This window comes from Xenopus laevis, chromosome 6S, assembly GCF_017654675.1.
Source record: "Xenopus laevis strain J_2021 chromosome 6S, Xenopus_laevis_v10.1, whole genome shotgun sequence".
Classification (NCBI taxonomy): domain Eukaryota; kingdom Metazoa; phylum Chordata; class Amphibia; order Anura; family Pipidae; genus Xenopus; species Xenopus laevis.
This window is the reverse complement of record NC_054382.1, coordinates 35,840,463-35,856,309: the sequence shown is the minus strand read 5'-3', so window position 1 is coordinate 35,856,309 and position 15,847 is coordinate 35,840,463. Positions and strand designations below refer to the sequence as shown.

The following is a 15,847-nucleotide window of genomic DNA, read 5'->3' as shown; positions in this document are numbered from 1 at the left end:
ACTTGCTCCTCTCCTGCAGCCAACAACAAACACTGGGGGGGGGGTAAAAAGACAGGTGACCTGAAGGGGATGTACCTTGAGCTGTTCAAGTCACTATTTCTAAGATAATGGGGAAATAACTTTTTAAAAGAACTTTTGTTCTTTTTAACTATTTGCCTTTTCTATTTTGCCCTTTTTAGACTCTGTCCTTGACAATGCTGTCCAGTTGTCAGGGCCACTGACCCTAGCAACAATTGACAGATTACACCTGAGGTTTCAGTTTAAGGGGTAGATTTACTAAAGTTCTAAAGCTAAATTGGAATTTTCGAATAGATTTTTTTTGGTCAAAACTCACAATTTCTATTTTAAAACCACTAGTTTGAATTCAAATGTGAGATTTATCACACCTCGACCATGGAAACAGTTCTAATTCGATACTTCGTCACCTAAAACGTGATGCGATCAGTGTCGGACTTGCCCACCAGGATACCAGGAAAACTCCCGGTGGAGCCAGGTGTTAGTGGGCCTCTTGTAACCTTTTGGCCTATTTCATGGTCATTCCCTATTTCTTTATGGGGAAAAAATGTGTAATAATGGAAGAATATAGTAAGTAGATATAAAAAAGACTATGGGGCAAATTTACTAACCTTCGAAGTTGCGCCAGGGCGCCACTAATTCACTAAAATACAAAGTTGCGATCCGGGAGGCAAAAGGTAGCGAAAGTTGCGCTACCGTTATTTGATCAAGCAAAGCGAAGTTACGCTAGTGATACCTATTTGCATACGGCGCCAAGTTAAAGTACAATAGACGTATATGTAGCAGCAAATACATTACACTACACAAGCCTGGGAAAGCTTCAAAAAATAAAATAGAGTTGTTATTTTGCCCTATACATGTGCCCACTGTATAGTTTAGGTGGCATATGTTAGGAAATGTAGGGGGGAAGGAGGGTACCCCCAAAAAGAATGTACAATCTTTTTCAGCCTATTACCCTTAAAAAGTAAAAGACGCCAGCGTTTTTTGGAACTTAGAAAAAATGTTAACTTTTTTTGAAGCAAGCCCTATCTACTCTGTTGCACTTCGTCTGGTCTGAGATGGGGAAGTCAAGTCTGGCTCAAGAGGTAACGTTCAGTAAAATCTGCATGTTAGTGAATTAGCGTAGTTACGTCCCTTCACCATAGCGCAACTTTGTCTGGCGTAAGGGTGCGAAGTAGCATTAGAGTAGGTCCACTTCGCTAGCGAATTTACGCCAGCGCCAGTTAGTAAATCAGCAATGTAACGAAATGACGTCACGCTGGCGAATTTTCGCTATAAATAACCTCCAGTTTGAGTTGAGAGTACATTCAAATTCACATAACTTTAAAATTCGACCTTTGATAAATAACCAACTTAATGTATTTTTGGTATTCTTACTTTGTATTGTTGAACTTACTATTCAGGCGTTCTGCTATTCATCTTTCATTCTAACTTACAAATTGCTAACTACCAAGCTGCAGAAAGAAATTAAATAATTTTACCCCCCCAAATGAAATAGTGAATGCTAAATACAAAACTTAGAATATTACTCTCTACATCAATGATCCCTAGCCATGCTGCTCACACCATCCCTTTGATGTAGCTCCCAGTGGCCTAAAAACATATGCTATTTTTTTTACAGTGAATGTGGCTCATGTGTAAAAAAAAAGGTTGGAGTACTCTGCTCTACACCATAGCAAAAGTTCATCTTAAAGGAGAACTAAACCATAAAAATTAATGTGGCTAAAAATGCCATATCTTATATAATGAACTTATTGCACCAAAAGTTTACCTAAAGTTTCAGCTTCTCAATAGCAACAATGATCAAGGACTTCAAACTTGTCACAGGGGGTTCTCCATCTTGGAAAGTGTCTGCTCAGTGGGTTCTGCGCAGCTGTTGAGAAGCTAAGCTTAGGGGTTGTTGCAAATTATCAGGCAGAAAATGAGGTTGGCCTGTAATATAAGCTGATGCTACAGGGCTGATGATTGAATTCTGCTGCTACTTGCACTGGTTTCTGTGCTGCCATGTAGTAATTATCTGTATTAATTACTAATCAGCCTTATATTGTGACATTTATATTCTATATGTACAGTATATTGTGAGTGGGTCCCTAAGCTCAGTAAGTGACAGCAGCACAGAGCATGTACAGTGAAACATCAGAAAAGAAGATGGGGAGATAATGGGGCATCTTTGGGGGCACAGATCTTTACTGCTGTGCTTGCATTGGGCTGGTATAGAAGCACAAAACATAATGAACAACATTTCTAGCTACATTTTTAGTTAAGCTTTAGTTCTCCTTTAAGGTGTGCTACACTAGCTTATGCACTGTCACATTAACACATACTCCAGAGTTCAAATTACAGGGAAATCGTGTCTCTACTCCATGTCTAAACCTTAGCCCGTGACTGAATTCTACACTGCCTGAAAATGGCCATTATAAGCTGTCAACTTATTGTCCCTTCCGAAGTCCTGCCTGTCCTGAAAGTGGTCAAATACAGTTATTATGTATCAAACAGGTTAGAAAACACTATCATGTGTGAACTGCATCATGAGATCCACTTCTGCACAGCACATATTAGGATCCGATTGAGCAAAGAGGAACTACATTCAGTTCTTCATTTCCCATACACCTGCTGCCATGGTGCACTGGAAAATGATGACTTTAGTTTGTAAAGATCAACTGAGATCTAACAAGATTGCAGAATTATCTGTATAAACAGGCCCAGAGCTGACATATACTGTATGCACAGATGTAGTATGATGAGATTTAGCTAAACTGCCCAACCAGATCTGATAATGCAGAGCAGAGCATTCTTATTTGTGGAACATGTAGTCTGTTGAGGTTCTATCCATCTCTCTCTCTCTCTCTCTCTCTCTCTCTCTCTCTCTATCTATATCTGACAGTCCATATCATGTATGACAGGACTGAACAACCGGAGGCCCTTGACTAGGACATTTATTTCGTATAGAAAAAGGCAATGTTGTTTACCATAGCAAAGTGGTTGCTAAACTAGGGGTTGGTCCCCAAGGGGAGAGCTTGGAACAGTGCTGTGGGTGGGTTCTCAGCCAGACAGCCGATTTGGCTCAGGGATGGGCCAAGCCGGCTGCCACCTCACCCCCAGCTGCCGCCCAAATTCGAAATTCTAATGTGCCTCGAAGGGTTCTTGACAAGAATGCCATGTCTTCAAAACACAAATCAAGCTCTTTCTTTACTTGTGTATTTGTTCTAGTCTTAAGACTGGGTGCTAGACTTTGGATCCTTTTAACTATGTTCATGTTCCCTTTTGTCCAAGGATGATGTTCATGGTAATATTAGGCTTAGACTGGCTAGTTTGTGAGGCTATAGAACTGAACTTGTTCCCGAAGGACACGCTATGTAGTAGAATTACTGCCGTTACCATCTAATGGCAGTTCTCTGAGTGTTATTGCTCTTTTTTCATTTTAGTTTATTGATACCTTATACAGTAATCAGCAATTATAGACATAACAGAGGTTCGTCTTGTTGGTTATCTGTAATGTAAGTATTGTTGAAAGCAGTTTCTGTCTATTACTAGTTCTGACTGCTATAATAATGTAGCAGAAGCCAGATGGTGAATGGAACAGTGGAAATGCATAGTATTTGGAGTGGAAACTATTTAAAAATTCAGACCTGTAGTGCAGAAAGGGACAGATAGATTCTTCTTTTAGTAACAATTACAATGGTTACATTAATGTTGTGTATAATGAAAGAAAATGTAGTTCCAATATGTGTTCATTGACATTTTTTTAATGAAAATGTATTGGAAACATTATTATTACATTTTATTTTATCAGCCAAAGCAAAAAAAAAATTCAACTGAATGTTATCCTGATTCTTTTGCTACTGTATCTAAAAAATATTGACTCTTGTATGCATATTTTTTAAGACAATAATCTATTGGTTATCCAGTACAAGGATATTGATTTTTTTGCAGCTCCCATTACCTATTAAAGGAAAATTATAAGTTGGCGAAATATGAGCCTTTTCTGTTATAGACATACATTTAAATTGCTCTTTAGGATATATACTTTTTTTATATTTGAACATTGCCAGGTACAGTGTATTATGTCTATGCTTTGCTGGAAACATTTTGGGCATTTTCTTGTGTTTGCTATTGAATCTTCAATATCCAAGGTTCCCAAAATGTGTATCTGCTGCTCCTGGGGGCCTGGAGCAGTGGTCAGGGTGAGATTTGAAATGAACACAAATTTGCTGTCCTAGATATTTGTGGGACATACATCAATGATTTTCTGTATCTGTACCGTTAATATAGGCTACTGTATGTTCTGAACAAAGATTGGCCTTCTGAAAAATGTCCAATAATCACTGTACTACAGATTAATGTGTAAACTGATTTAATAAATGCTATAGAATGATATATTTTAAAATGTAGACAAATGTTTAGATTTTTATTGTAGGAATTATTCTATACATTTGAAGCCATGGAATTTATTTGGTACCTTGGTTCAGAATTACTACTGCAATATTATTGCCAGTGATCTGTGAAGTAGAGTTTTCATGTTGGAAAAAAAGACATTTTATAATTACATTGGGTATAAAAGTAGTTTATTGGTTTCTTCAAGTGGTAATTGTTTTTTTAAGGGTAACCCAGTGTTACATTATTCAATTTACTATGTCATTAATTTGTCTTATACAGTACAAGTTTTCATCCTTCTAATTGATGCAGTAAAAATATTACATTGAAGCGATTTATTCTTATTGAATTTTGGAAAAAAGGAAATGTTTGGTTGTTTGTCTTGTTTTAGATATATAGTGATGTGCTTGTGGATATTCTAGCTGTACACTTGTAAATATACTGAACAGAAAGGCCTGTCTAAAGTGGGTTGCTTCCCCAAAATGTTGAAAAAAAATGTTTCCAATTTTCCAAATGGAAAAACAACATTGGCTATTCTAAAGGGAATATTCAACTTGACCTTTCATACATCTTCGCCAGTGTGTAAAATGTTTCTATGCACAAAGTGCTGGAGGGGCTTTGGCTTCAAAATGAAATAGTTATTGTCATTGCAAGTTAACTTTGTCTAAAATGTGACATTTAATTTACCAATAAAGATTCTTAAAAATTAAACAAATGTATGACGTTTTCTTTTAGACTAAGGTGTATATATGTACTAAGGTGTATATATATATATATATATATATATATATATATATATATATATATATATATATATATATGTTTGTAACTTTTCACAATGCTTCCTCTGGCTCCCAATCATTTGAATGTCCAATGCTTGTAACCCTTGTATAGGTGCTTTTTAGTTGCAAGGATTTCCTATTAAAGTGAATGGATGCCGCAGTTGGCATCTTGTTGTCATTTTAAGCCAACCCAAAAACTATAGCCATAAGAGTATTTCCATATCCAAGAAGTGTTTACAAGCATCGTTATTCTGCAAAACCAAAGAAGCATCCTACAATTGGTCATGATAATTATGCTTCTGTTTCATCAGACACTATAATGATCATTTTTTATCACAGACAAGCAGTCGGACTAGGCACTCTAGTAACAAATATATATTAATATATATACATATATTTATATGATCTGATTAACATATGCCTGTCTCATGATCATTTATAGAAAATAAATTCAAAACACATTTTAAATTTGAACATATTCTGCCATTGAACATCCTTTTGCTGCTGACATGTGTGTTCTCTAAAAGAACTGTCATTTCTTTGCTTCAGTCTTTATCCAAAAGGGAAAAAATTTCAATGAGAAAAATCTGATAGACATCTTTGGTCCCAAGCGGACATACACAGAGGAGAAAGTTACATGTTGTGAAGTTGGGCTGTCCCAGCAGTGACACTGAGGATCATGAAGCAGAAAGCTGCCATTCCTTATAGCTGAGGGAAAAGTGAAAAATGACTATCCAGAAGAGAAATCCTGTTGTCAGATACTAAAGCCTGTTTGTAAGGTCTAGTAGTGAGTCTGCAGGAACAATTAACAATGACTTAACATAAACTGGAGATCCAGCAATTCATTTGCCTTCCCCTGTAATTTCTAGATTTAACTTCATACTACTAAAATGGTCGATAATCCTACAACACAATAATATTGACATCTTTTAGTGCCAAACTGTTTTGAATCTGTCAAGCCACATACTGCATTCTACAGTTCAAGAAACGAAGGCTGATGGTACACAGGACACTTTGTTGCTTGCAGGAAATCACCTCCTACAGGCAATTACTCTGTTTGAAAATATTGTATTATTGTTGCCTATAATCAGGGTCGGACTGGGGAACCCGGGTCTACTGTCCAGGGCCCCCCCTCCAGACCTAGGGCCCTCCCTCCAGACCTACCCGGCCACCCCTGCTACGCTGGTGCTGCCGTGTGCGTTTGTGCGCAGGCGCGCACTGTACTTTCTGGGCGGCCCCGCAGGGAGAGACGTCGCCTGTGCTCTGGCGTGTGCGCGCAATACGCTTTCTGGGCGCCCGCAGCAGGAAAGCATCTGGAAATTGTGCATCTGGGTTCGGATCTGGGCTGACGGGGCCCACCAGAGCGAGGGGCCTACCGTTTTTTTTTCCGGTGTCCAGCCGGCCCACTCCAACCCTGCCCATAATTATACAATAACTGATTTTATAAGTAAACTTCACTGGGGGTATTGATGTGGATGATGTATAATATCTGTAAAGCTCTGCGAAAATGGGTCATGGGGTTTAAATACTTAAATGAGGTAGGGTATTCAAGTGGGGTAGGGCAAGATGCTTGAAAGAAGGATATGCTCCAGTCCAAACAGGCCAGCTTATAGATTTATTATGTTTTAATTATCTTTCACTGTGTAATGAAGGGTTATATGAAGGATATTTCCTAGTTGCTTTTATTCCCATATAGGATGGATTTTTTTAACCCAATAGAAGACAGAAGAATATTAGATTTAGATAGATACTGGGCCTTGCAATATAACATTTTGGCAGTTAGCTAATATAGGTATCCTTTAAATTCTAGATAATCCTAGCATTCATAAACATATTCTGTAATGTTTGCATTCTTTTAAAAAAAATATTTGCTGACAAAAATAACTATGTGTTAAAGGAAGGGGATATCCATATTCCCTTTAATGTTACACGGTCTAAACAGAAAATGTTAAGCCTCATACAGCTGACATTCATTTTTCATAGCCGCAGGAAACGCTATTATGAGTGCAGTGGGAGTATTGGTCATGAGGACTGCAAAACCAATGAAGATTATTTCACATAAATCAAATATCCAATTTCACCCTGCAATGTCCTTCAGTAATAAAGCATTGCCTTTAACCTTTGTACATTTCTCCATAGCTTCTTTACCAACCTACAATTAAATGTACACTTTTTCAACAACTTGACTGCACTTGATCAGTTCAATTGTGCTAATATTTTTTCCTAATAAGAGGTTTAACAAGTATGCAGTTGCCATAGGAGAGCCCAGAAAGGGTACAGAGACTCAAATTGCTATGTTAATCCTTGAACCAAAAGGGTAACAGCATTTGCAGCTGAACAGCCATGGAAGCTATTAACAAAGTTTTATAATAATAGCTATTCACAGCATTCCCTCATCCTCTCCTCTTTAGCCTCATCAATATTTATACCATTTATGCATGTTTCCTCATATAAAGACTACTAATTCCAAAATGAGAAAAAGCTGAAAGGAATCTACAATTCAGCAAATCAGGCTACAACCACATTGATGCTGAAAATATGTGATTACAGGGCATGATAAACAACTCATTTGATAAAAGTAAAGGTAAAATTGCCTCACGAGGAAACTTCAGACGACTTCGGAAAACGAATCGCCGCGTGTGATTAGCGGCAGCGTTTTTTTAATTTTAGCAAGCGCAGAGCCAGGGAAGGCGTTTGGGGAGATTGTTCGCCACAAAGACGAGGCGATTATTTGCCAGGCGACCAAATCTCCCCAAAACGCCTAGTGTGGCCTAACCCTTACATAATATGTAATGTTAGTATAATATGGAAACACAACACATTATTTTGTCTGAATTTGTTAATCCATACAGCCCAATTATGCCGAGCTTCTGTCAATATGGTATAACTATGTATTCCTAGTTGTTCCCCAAAAATAACCTCAATAGATTGAACAGTGAAATATAGTTCATACCATAAATACACTGAGAAGAAAGAAACAAACAATGATTCCAGTGAACTTGAAACTTTCACTCCTTCCATCTAGCTGGGAGCAAAATTAAGACCCCATTACTTAGTATTGAAGACTGAACACTGAGACTGAACATTTGAAATCTTAAAGGAGAACTAAACCCTAAAAATTAATATCGCTAAAAAATGACATATTTTGTCACATGGGGTCACCATCTTGGAAAGTGTCTGTGACACTCACATGCTCAGTGGGCTCTGAGCAGCTGGTCAGAAGCTAAGCTTAGGGGTCATTGCAAATTATCAAGCACAGGCTGATGCTAATTGCACTGGTTTGTGTGCTGCCATGTAGTAATTATCTGCATTAATTACTAATCAGCCTTATATTGTGACATTTCTATTCTCTCTGTACTGTATATATCCCCTAAGCTCAGACAGCAGCACAGATCATGCTCAGTGAATCAGCAGAAATGAAGATGGGGAGCTACTGGGGCATCTTTGCAAACACAGATCTTTACTGCTAAAGGGCTGTGGTTGCCTTGGGCTGGTACAGAAGCCCAAAACATAATGTACAACATTTCTACCCTACTTTAGTTCACCATTAAGAGAGCTTTGTATCTCACTTTCCCAGCCTGCACCATACACTTTGACACAAAAAAAACACCTCTTAATTTGTAGAACTGTCAAATGCTGCTAAAAGTATTTTACATTTTTTTCTGTTGGCTAAAGGGAAGTCCCTGAGAAAAAAATGACAAACTTCTCTTTGTGGCTCACTAATTTTAGTATCGGCTACATGGTTGATGCAAAGTCTAACAAACAAAAGTTAAAACTCCCACGAGAAAGTAAGATTGCTAAGTGGTTACTAATTAAAGACACAGCTCAATTTAAAGACAAAAATATTAGGGCCAACGTCTTATTTTAAGGGGTTCATGTGCCCTTTGACGCAATTTGCAATTGGTATTCATTTTATAGTCGAATTTATCCTAGCAACCAGACAGTGGTTCGACTGACTCACTGCAATATTATTAGGAAAGGACCTAAATGCGGAGAGATGGGTGATGAAAAGTAAATAAAATTAAAATTGTAGCCTCACAAAACACTCATTAATGACCCCCTTTTTGAAGAGGCAGAAAAGAAAGGCAAATCAAGAACTATAAAAATAAAGACCAAAGTTGCTACGGACAGCAAATTCTATAACATACCAAAAATGTAGTTTACAGGTGAACTCATTTAAACAGTCTCGTTTCCCACAACTGGGCACATGTATCAATATTTGTATTTTGTTCCCTGCAAGTGTTAAAAATATGTTTTTTTTAACTAAATTTTTCAAACACAAAACCCACAAAATTATAATAAAAATTTTTCTACCTAAAATCTTTTAAGATTAAGATATGTCAGTGGTGTTGCATCTGAATCCTTCATGTAATTTGATGTTTGCTTTTCTTTTTTTGAGATCTGGTCGCAATTAATTCATTCACATTTTTCTTTGAAATATGCTAGCGATCAATTGAAAAAGCACAGGGGAAACTGCTATAGGACATTTTATCAGAAACCTGTTATCCAAAAAGCTCTAAATTATGGGAAGGTCATCTCCCATAGAGTCCATTTTAAGCAAATAATAATTGAAACCAAAAAATGGTTCCCTGTTTCCAAGTAATTGTACATATATGTGGCAATCAACTAATGCAGTCATTAGTAGCAAGTGTCCAATGTTAAATTAAATCTAATATATGTCATCTAAATGTACAGATATGGTACCTATTAAAAAAATCATCAAAACATTAAACAAAACCAATAGGCTTGTTTTGCCCCATAAGAATTAATTATATCATAGTTTGGATAAAATACAATGTACTGTTTTATTGTTACAGAGAAAAAGGAAATCATTGTAAAATAATTGAATCATTTGTATAAAGTGGAGTGTATGGGAGATGCAGTGGTGTAACTAAATATGATGTGAGCCCCCACAGCAAATTTATTTTAGGATCCCCAAAATATCCATAGTTTGTCCTGTTTTATTAATATATATTGCAATTGCTCATTAAGTAGGGTCTCATGGGGCCCTATACCTCCTGCCCCCCCCCCCGCAGCTGCAGGGTCTGCTTCCTCTGTAGTTATGCCCTTGGGGAGATGGCCTTTCCGTAATTCAGAGCTTTCTGGTTAAAGGACTTCAGAATAATAGATCCCATACCTGTACTTGTTTTATACAGTGCTTAATGTTTTTTTAGTAGATTTAGACACTGTTTCTGTGGTCCCCTAAGATCCATTTTGCTGTTTGCATTGGAACTTCAACCAGGAAGCAACACATAGGGGCAGATTTACTAAGGTTCGAGTGAATTTTTATACTTACAAAAAGTTTGAATTGCGAAGTAATTATTTGGATACTTCGACCATTGAATAGAATACTACGACTTTGAATTTACTTCGACTTCGATTCAAAGTAAAAACCATTCGAATATTCGACCATTCGATAATCGAAGTACTGTCTCTTTAAAAAAACTTCGACTTCAATACTTTACCAAATGAAACCTGCTGAATTGCTATGTTAGCCTATGGGGACCTTCTACAAACTTTTTCTAAGTCTTTACACATCGAATATAAATCCTTCGATCGTACGCTAAAATCGGTTGAATCGTTCGATTAGAACGATTTAATAGTTCGATCAAACGATTTTTATTCGATCGGTGGATTGCCAAATTCGGTGAAAAAACTTGAATTTGATATTCAAATTCAAAGTTTTTCAATACGATGGTAGAATTTCGAAGTTTTTTGTACTTCGAAATTCGACCCTTGGTAAATCTGCCCCATAATATGAAATCCATAAACATGTTTAAATGAATGATAGGATGAAAGAGAAGTCTATTAGTGAGGTTCCAAAAACTGATCTCTCTATAAAGTCAACTGAAGAGACCAAACCCTGGGCAAGTTGTTCCAAGAATGTAATTTTGGAGAGTGAAAGCTGCCACAAATCCTGAGCAGGGCAAGAATTAGGAGCTGGTTTATCAAGTACCACAATATATACCTTTTCCTTTTTAGTTAACTACAGTTGTGCTCCCACCTGATGAGCATTCTATGTGTCGGAAAACAACACTGAATGAATAATAGTTCTGCATAGAGTGTAGCCACTGACATCTCTAGAGGTGAAGGCCCACTTTGATCTCAAACTTTCCCAAGTTCTTAGTATGTTCAAATGCTAAGAACTTCAAATGATATATATGATTCTATGGCAGAGAAAACAAATTAAGATAACCATGTGTTTTTCATGTGAAGATGCAATTTGTGAGGGCTCTTACTGACGAGCGGTTGAAGCTGCGCTCCCCTGCGTTCCGTTTTTCTGCGTTCAGCTGCAGGGGAGCGAGATCTAATAGATTGTGAATATGAGTTGGTGTATTGGAGTTTCACTCTAAAATGCAAGTCATCTGTAATTTGTATATACAGAAAATCCTCTTCATATTTACCACTATACAGTAATTGCTCAGATCTGACAGCAAGGATATGTCTGTAAATTCTTTCATGTGGAGTTTCTGAAAATTGATTAAACCATTTGACATTTAAGAGCAGTCCAAATAAACCAGCTGATTTACTTATGGGAAATGCATGACTTTTAAACCAAGAGACTTAAAAAATTGACAATCTTAATCTGCTCTTTTGAAGAGTTGCTTTGGTGATTTGTACAAGAACTGGCTAAAGGAATTTAAACATAAAGCATATATAGAACATGGAAGTTCTCAGCAGGAAATCAATTCCAAATGCTTGTTTGAATTTCTTTTTTGACATAAAAGCATATGAAAGATTTAATTCAGTTTATTAGGTGTTGTTGAAATTATGCTTTCTTGGATGCTCATTGTAGTTAGAATGAATAGCCTTTTTAGAATCAAGTTGTTTGGAATTCCCCAGCGGCCACAGTTAAAGTGGACCTGTCATCCAGACACAAAAATCTGTATAATAAAAGTCCTTTTTAAATTAAACATGAAATCCAATTTCTATTTTTTATTAAAGCATTCATAGCTGTTGTAAGCTCATTTAAAAATCTCAGCTGTCAATCAAATATTGTCTGCCCCTCCTCTATGCCAGTGGCATAGAGGCGGGGCAGACAATTACTTTCACTTTCCATTCAGCACTTCCTAGATGTCACTGCTCTCCACACATTCCCCCGTTCTCTTTACCGTTTAATTGTGTAGCCAGGGCAAGGAAATGGACATCAGGTCCCCCATTCTGGTGCACAAACAAGATTCTGAGATGATACAAGGCTTGCCTTAATAAAACTGTCCACAAAATGGCTGCTTCCTGCTTGCTATAATTATGAATTCCCAGACTGAAGGAAACAAAATTCAAATAATTTATATAGTGTAATTAAAGTTCATTTTGCTTGACTAATGTGATAAAATAGAATTTGGAATATTTTTTTTGGGTGACGGGTTCCCTTTAAGGTAAAGTGAAATGGCTTCACAAAGTTCTTCCATTTTTCTAGTGCTGTTTGTCAGAGTGCACATCAAGGGGGTTATTTATCAAAGTCCGAATTTATCTCAATATTTTCTGCTACAAAGATCAAATCCGCTCGGGTTTTTTATACATTAACTATTACATTTTCCCAAAAATTTACTTTGCGGGAAAAAATCTGACTTTCACAAGTATTTCTGACTTTTTCATCCAATTTTCACGATCTTTTCGTAATTTTTACACGAAAACTACAGGGTATTACCCAAAACCCAGCACACATCAAAAAATCATTGGGACTTCTCCCATTGACTTGTATGCAACCTCAACAGGTCTGAGATGCCGGATTTTCAGATTTGGAACATTTTTTCAACCTCAGGGTTTAATAAATTTGGTAAAATTAGGGATTTTTTAAAAGTCAGATTTATTTAATTTTTAAAAAGACACAAATTTTTCGTGATTTTTGTATTCTGAGTTTAGTAAATAACCCCCCAAGTATGCAATATACATCATCTGAGACCAGGTTTAGTCAATATGATGGAATTGTACTCTCTTTGAAGCTCAAGGGAAGGCTGAGGGTCATAAAAATCCCATGGAGGTCCAAATAACACCTGGCTAATATTTTATCAGCCTGTCAATTACAAAATGATACTTAAAGACATTTTTATTAAAAGGAAATAAAGAAATAAAATAAAAAATAGGAAGACCAGTAGTTTTTTAAGAAAAGGTGACAACATAAGACACCTCCAGTGTCCACTTGTTTTAGACTGAATTGGAACTGTTGTTAGGGAAAAGGGTTGAGATTGATATATGAATTGTTAAGCCTACATGTCCCATTCATTCACAGGGCCAATATTAATCCTGAATTTTCCTGTAATTTCTCATTAGCATTATATATGTGACATAAGCAGACAACTAGGTTAGTTTGTTAAAAATACTTTATCTCAGGAATCAAACAGGTTTCCATAAGTCTAAGAGTGTTACTAAAACAGAAATGTAATAATTAATTCAAATGTATAGTAGTAACATAGCTAAAATCATCTTTATCTTTCATAATGTGACTGGCTTGCTCTTAATATTTTTGTGGAAACTGAATGTATGCATTGAATATAGCCACGTGTAATTGGTGGCCCTCCTGATATTGGGTAACTACAATTAATCAATCCCTCTGAGATCCAAAGACTTATAGAAAATGCTGTGCCCGTTGTGTTGAATTGCCCATGGGCAAGCCATGTGTGTCCATATGCACACCCCTTAACTGCATGTCAATACTCATATGAAACGAGTAGCGTCTATATGCTTAAGATTCAAGGTGTGCTTAGTGTTGTGTGAGGCACTTGGGGGTCCCTCTCTGTGCTTGATCCTGTTAAGCCTGACAAAGACATTTTCAATATACTGAGCCACAATATTATAGCTGCAAAAGCACCACACCAGATCCTTTTTATAATGGGTGCACATTCCACTGTGTTCACTCCACTCCATTTAACCAAATGAAAATATTACTTTGGAGTGCTATCCAGAATCCAGAAATAAACTGAATCACAAAATACAGTAGATCAAAAAGGGAACTAAAATTGTTGAATCAATAGCATATTGTGTTTAAAGGGTTAAAGTGGATCATTAGGCACCACAGTAGCTACAGTATATGTGAGATTCTAGTAGAAACTCTGCTTGGAAACTTCCCTTTCATATATGGTATCATTATAGTTCCCATTAAACACCCTTCATTTATATATGGACAGTGTGCACTGGAATATTCATACTTTCCCAATATTTCTACAGATTCACATTTGACATTAATATAGTAATGTAAGCATTTAAGGTTCATTTTGGAGTAAATGTGCAAATTTTGATCCTTTTCACTTTGATAACAATAATATTTTTTAAAGAAGATGCAGATTTAAGGCATTTTTTGTTTGTAGTAGAGAAAATGCATTTCACATGAACAAAAGATCTGCACAGCCTTATACAAGATAAAATAAATAATTTATCTTCCAATAAGTATGACTACCTATCATTACTAGGGATTTTGAACATGTTATGGTTGTAAGAAACAATGTGCACCAAATAGGGCTTCCTTTAGAAAAGAAGTATGGGTTGTACCAGACAAACTACAATTAACCAAATGACCCCCATGTGATGTAAAAATGTCATGTAGAGTACCCTGTATGCACTAGGGTTACCAGGACATGTTAAGTTAACCCACCTTGTCATTCATCTAGAGGAGCAAATATTTATACTGAAAAATACACTATGGTGTATAGCGAATTTATTCTCCTGGCGCAAATTCGCGGAGAATTTGCACGATTTGCCGGCGTCAAAAAAAAATGGACGCCGGCGCATTTTCGCCAAAAAAACTGACGCCGGCATCAAAAACTATGCCGGCACAGTTTTGCTAATTTTTTGCCGTCTCGCAAATTTCGTGAATTTTATGGTGAAGCGAAACGGCGCAAATTCGCCCATCACTAATGGTGTATTATTTGTCTAAAAATATTAGACATTCGATTTTTTTCTTAAATAACCTCCCATTCAAATTGTGAATAAATTAGAATTTAAAAAAATTCACATGACTTCGAAATTCTACCTTTGATAAATGGGCTTCTAAAAGTTAACATAAAAGGTGAACTACCCCTTTAATAAAAGTTAAAGCCTCTCATTCTGGAGTCTAGCTTCCATTTATTTGACTACAATGTGATATAAAGCTTTTGATAAGAGTTGGCACAGTTGTAGAAGTAAGATTTGTCTGCCCAGCATAACAATCTAATGACTTGTCTGTCTTGTTCCAGGGTGAAAGTAACCAGCAGGACAAGAGAGGACCCAGGAATATCTCTTATCTCACTGTGAACAAGACTTATAACAGCAATATGTTCTTTTTTCCCCCCCTGCTCAAGTATGTATGCATACTATGTCTATTTGTGTATGTATGTAAAACTCTAGGCCAGGGGTGCCCAGACTTTGTTACACTGGGATCTACTCTCGACACCTGGCCCCCATCAGGAGATCTACCTTGATAATGCGTAGCAAAAATCTTTGACCAGGCCCATTTTTGACCACACCCCCTAATTACCATGTTTATTTTACAAAATTTGGCAGGTTATGAAAGTTTAAACAAACTCCCTTCCCTGTGCTTGCTGCTCTCAACTTTCCCTGCTGTCAGCCCTCCCTTCCCCTCCCTACCATGTCCTTCCCCTCTGTGCCTGCAGCCCTTCCTTCATGCTGTTCTTGTCTCCCTGCCCTACTGTGCTGCTCGTCTCCCTGCCTTCTCTTTGTGCCACTCTTCTCCCTCTTTACTT

General features: G+C 36.9%; 1 protein-coding gene across 1 annotated transcript in view; it reads left to right on the top strand.

Annotated features, from left to right (window-relative positions):
- The first annotated feature begins 15,377 nt into the window (after positions 1 to 15,377).
- LOC108719684 (probable serine carboxypeptidase CPVL) overlaps positions 15,378 to 15,847 on the top strand; it is a 28,745-nt gene continuing 28,275 nt past the window's right edge. Inside the window, exon 1 of the mRNA XM_041567510.1 lies at positions 15,378 to 15,444. The gene's annotated coding sequence lies outside the window, so the exon portion shown is untranslated. The remainder of the gene's footprint in view (positions 15,445 to 15,847) is intronic.